This window comes from Nannospalax galili, unplaced genomic scaffold, assembly GCF_000622305.1.
Source record: "Nannospalax galili isolate Female #2095 unplaced genomic scaffold, S.galili_v1.0 scaffold321, whole genome shotgun sequence".
In the NCBI taxonomy this organism is placed as follows: Eukaryota; Metazoa; Chordata; class Mammalia; order Rodentia; family Spalacidae; genus Nannospalax; species Nannospalax galili.
This window is the reverse complement of record NW_008345972.1, coordinates 3,468,648-3,473,613: the sequence shown is the minus strand read 5'-3', so window position 1 is coordinate 3,473,613 and position 4,966 is coordinate 3,468,648.

The window sequence follows — 4,966 nt, the reverse complement described above, 5'->3', positions numbered from 1 at the left end:
GGTCTTTTTGAGACAGGGTCTCCCTGTAACCCCAGCTGTCCTGGAACTCACTATGTAGACTAGGCTGGCCTTGAGCTCACAGAGATCCACCTGCCTCTGCCTCCTGAGTGCTGGGATTAAAGGCATGTGCCACCACACCCAGCGAACCTGTGCTTCTTAATGAACCTTTTTACTATAGTTGAGGACATTTAGCAGCAGTCGCTGGAACGCTGCCATTTCTTTCTTCTTTGCCTAGAGTCTGGCTTGCCATGTTTGCCAGACTGGTCTGAATCCTCCAATCTTATCTCTTGAATTGGTTTTTCATGGGCATTGATTTTTTTAAAAACTTTTTTAAAAATTAAGAATTTCATAATGCATATAAGGTGTTTTGATCAAATCCATACCCACTCCCTCCCCTCCAACTCCTCCCATATTTCCCATCACTTTTTCCTGAACAACTTCATATACTATTTTTTTTTTTTTAGGTCTTTTTGAAGCAGGGTCTCCCTGTAGCCCCACCTGTCCTGGAACTCACTATGTAGACCAGGCTGGCCTTGAGCTCACAGAGATCTGACTGCCTCTGCCTCCCAAGTGCTGGGACTACAGGCGTGTGCCACTATGCCTGGCTCTTTCCTTTTTTTTTTTTTAAATGGGGCTTTGGCTACTCTAACATTCCCCCCTCTGAAGAAGTAACCCTGAAATCTTTTTGGGATTAGATAAGAGCTTCCAAATGCTTTTGACATTTTTAGCCTTTGGAACAGTATGTTGCTAAGAGGCCCAAGGACATTGTGATTTTTAGCCAAGAAACTGGCTATTTTTCTTTTTTTTTTTTTTTACCCTAACTGCCTAGCAATTCCTACCTCTTATTCTTTACACACCATCCCCTGAAGAGGTTACCTAAAGTGCTGATAGGGAATTGGGATGCAAACCACTCTGGCTTCTTCCATGCTGAACAGGGACGCAGGATGAGGCAATTGGAGTACCCCTTCAGTGGGTCTATCTAAAAGACTCCCAAATTGCATAACTCTTAACTGTAGGGAGAAAAGAAAAGTCCTTGTCTGGTGCCTAGTTCATCGCTCTGAGTCCAGCCTTGGCAGACAAAAGAAAAATGAGGAGGAACCCAATGGAGGGATGCTTTTGGAAGCTTTCATTAAGAAATTTCCAATGGACTCTGATATGACATTTGAAATTTGATGTTTTGACTTTTTTCTGGTTCCCTGTCTAGAACTTGTAATGCTAACTTACTCTTGCCTTTATTTCTCCTTCATATCTCCTGGGCATTGCTTTATTTTTATTTTTATTTTATGCATATGTATGTATTGCCTGCATGTAGGTAAGTGCACCTGTGTCGTGAAATGCCCGAGGAGGACAGAAGAAGCTATCAGATCCCCTGGAACTGGCGTTATGGACAGTTGTTAGCTACCATGTGGGTGCTGAGATTCGAACCAGGGTCTTCTGCAAGAACAGCCAGTGTTCTTAAACCACTGAGCCATCTCTCCAGCCGTGGCATTGCTTTTTTTTTTTTTTTTTAATTTTTGTATTTTTGAGATAGGGTCTCCCTGTAGCCCCAGCTAGCCTGGAACTCACTATGTAGACCAAGCTGGCCTGGAACTCACAGAGATCCGCCTGCCTCTGCCTCCCAAGTGCTGGGATTAAAGGCATGTACCATCATACTAGACTTATTTTTTATATGTAGGAGTGTTATGCCTACATATATGTAAGTGCACCCACCCATGTCAGATAGTGCCCACGGAAGTCAGAAGAAGGCATCAGATCCCCTGGAACTGGAGTTACAGATGGTTGTTAGCTGTATGTGGGTGCTGGGAAGAGAACCCAGGTCATCTGAAAGAACAGTAAGTGAGCCATCCTCCAGCACCCTCCTCTGCCTCTGAGACAAGGTCTTGCTTTGTGTCTCGGGCTGGCCTTGAACTCACGGCAGTTCTCCTGCCTCAGCCTCCTCAGTGCTGAGATGATAGGTGTGTACCATCACATCTGGCTTCTTAGGCATTGCTTTGGCCTTCAGTGTCTATGTATTAGGGTTCTCCAGAGAAACAGAACTCAGAATGATTATATATATATAATTTAAAAATCAAGATTTTTTTTGGGGGGGGTAGAATTGAGGACTGAACAACCCAGGGCCTTGCACTTGCTAGGCAAGTGCTCTACCACTGAGCTAAATCCCCAACCTCACAATCAAGATTTTTAAAGCTGGGAGTGGTGGTGCATGCCTTTAGTCCCAGCACTTGGGAGGTAGAAGCAGGTGGATCTCTGTGAGTTTAAGGCCAGCCTGGTCTACATAGGAAATCCAAGTCAGCCATGGCTACAAGGAGACCCTGTCTCAAAAAGGAAAAAAAAAATTTAAAAAAATTACGTATCCATTTTTGGTTTTGTATGTGGGTTTGTGCATGTGAGTGCAGGTCCCTGCAGAGGCCAGAAGAATGTTGCCAGATCTCCTGGAGCTGGAGTTACATGGTGCTGGGAATTGAATTCAGGTCCTCTGGAAGAGCAGCAAGTGCTCTTAACCATGGAGACATCTCTCCAGCCCCTACAAAATTCAGTAATCAGTTTACTTCAAAATATTAACAAGCTGAATAACATCTGAGAGACTAAGAACCCAATAGCTGCTTAGTCATTGAGTCTGGGTGCTTCAGCAGTCTCAATGTGACCTGGAAGATTCCTGGAGTACCACTCACTGTTAGTCAGTGATAGAAGCCTGGTTCTGATACCACCGAAGGAGGCAGCAGCAGCAACAGGATAAATTAACAAGTAAAAGGTGAATAATCTTCCTTCTGCCATGTCTCTTTTTTGGGGGTTACTTTATTTTTTATTTTTTTGGTCTTTTTGAGACAGGGTCTCCCTGTAGCCCCAGCTGTCCTGGAACTCACTATGTAGACCAGGCTGGCCTTGAACTCACAGAGATCCGCCTGCCTCTGCCTCCTGAGTGCTGGGATTAAAGGTGTGCACTACCACGCCCAGCTGGATATTTTTTTTTTTTTCAGACGTTTCACTTTTAGCCCAGACTGGCCTGGAACTCACTATGTAATCCACTCTGGCTCCCAACTTTTGGCAATCCTTTTTGCCTCACCTCTCACACACAGGGTTTACAGATGGGAGCCATCATGCCTGGCTAGTATCTCTAATGACCCATCTGATTTTGATAATCCTCAAGTTCTCTCACATCTCTCTTTACCCCAGATCTACAAGGTCAAAATTAACATACTAGTTTTCTTTTTCTTTCTTCTTTCCTTTCTTTTTCTCCTTCCTTCCTTCCTTCCTTCCTTCCTTCCTTCTTCCCCCCCCCCCCCCCCCCCTCTTTTTTGTTTTTTTTTTTTTTTTTTTTTTTTTTTGAAACAGGGTCTCTCTGTAGCCCCAGCTGGCCTGGAACTTGCTATGTAGACCAGGCTGGCCTTGAACTCCCAAAGATCCTCCTGCCTCTGCCTCCAGAGTGCTGGCATTAAAGGTGTGTGCCACAACACCTGGCCTCTCTTAGTTTTCTTACTTGTCTCATTGTCTTTTCTCTGAAGAGGACTAAGTTACGTGAGGGCAGGGATTGGGTCTGTTTTGTGTATAACACTGGTCCAGCACTTGGATGGACTAAAACTCTTCAAACTCAACATGTCCAGCATCTAATTTATTACTTTCTTGTACCTCAAGCTCCAAAATGGACCAAGGTTTTATATTCCTTTAGAGAAATGAAACACAGTCTATTACAAACCTCTTTGTCCAGAAACCTGAGCACACGCTCCAATTCCTGCTCCTTCATCAGTCATCAATAGCAAGCTGATCACTAAAACCTGCCCAGTCTAATGCTCTCTGGACCCTACTGCTTCTCCTTGTTTCATGGTCACTCTAGTTTGGACTCTCTTCAGTCCTTTTTAAAAACAATTATCATTTTTTAAGTGCACCTGTGTTGTGCAATGCCCATGGAGGTCAGGAGACTGTCAGATCCCTCCCCTGCAACTGGAGTTAGGAAAGTGGTTAGCCACCATGTGGGTGCTGGGATTCGAACCTGGGTCCTCTGCAAGACCTGCCAGGGCTCTTAACTGCTGAGCCATCTTTCCAGCCCCTCCCCTTTTTTTTGTTCTTTTGAAACAGGGTCTCACTATGTAGCCCCAGGTGGCCTGGAGCTCACTATTTCTAACCATCCCAGGCTGACCTAAATCTTACAGAAATCTGCCTGCCTCTGCTGGAATTAAAGTGCTCAGATTAAAGGTGTGTGCCACCATGCTTAGCTTTTTTAAAATTTGACAGTTTCATACATGTATATAATGAATTTTAGTAATTTTGCCCCCTATAATCCTCTCATCCCCCCACTTCCTCTTACGATGAAACCTTCTTCCCAACAAGTTCCCTTTCCTGGTGTGTATGTGTGTGCGTGTGTGTGTGTTTAATTAGGGCTGCTTGCATGAGCTTGGAAGGGAGATTATTTACTGGAGCATGGGTAGCTTTTAATGGCTACATCACAGAGAAAGGGACAGCCCATCCCCCCACCACCACAACTGTCAATAATCCCTTGGGGAGGGGTGGGGCCTAAAGAGTCCTTCCTCTTTCCATGGTACAAGGTCAACAGGCTCAATCTTGGGTAGGTCTGTGAGGGCAACCACAGCTGCAGTGAGTTTATGAATGCATGCATCTGACCATGTCCAGATGACATCTTTTTGCAACATACCTTCCCATCCTCTAGCTCTTCCATTCTTTCCACCCCTCTTCTACAATGTTCCCTGAGCCCTGGAGAGGGTGATAGAGATGACCCATTTAGAGCCAAGCACTCTTCAGTTCTTGCCTGAACCACTTCCAATATCTTCTCTTTAGCTTATTTACAACTTGTCCTGGTTTTTTCAGAAAGACATTGAAAGTTTTCATACATTTAAAAATTAGGTGTATGAGTGTTTTGCCAGCATGTTTGCATGTGTGCAGTGCCTGTGGAGGTCAGAGAGAGTCTGATCCCCTGGAACTGGAGTTATGGGTAGCTGTCAGCCACCACGTG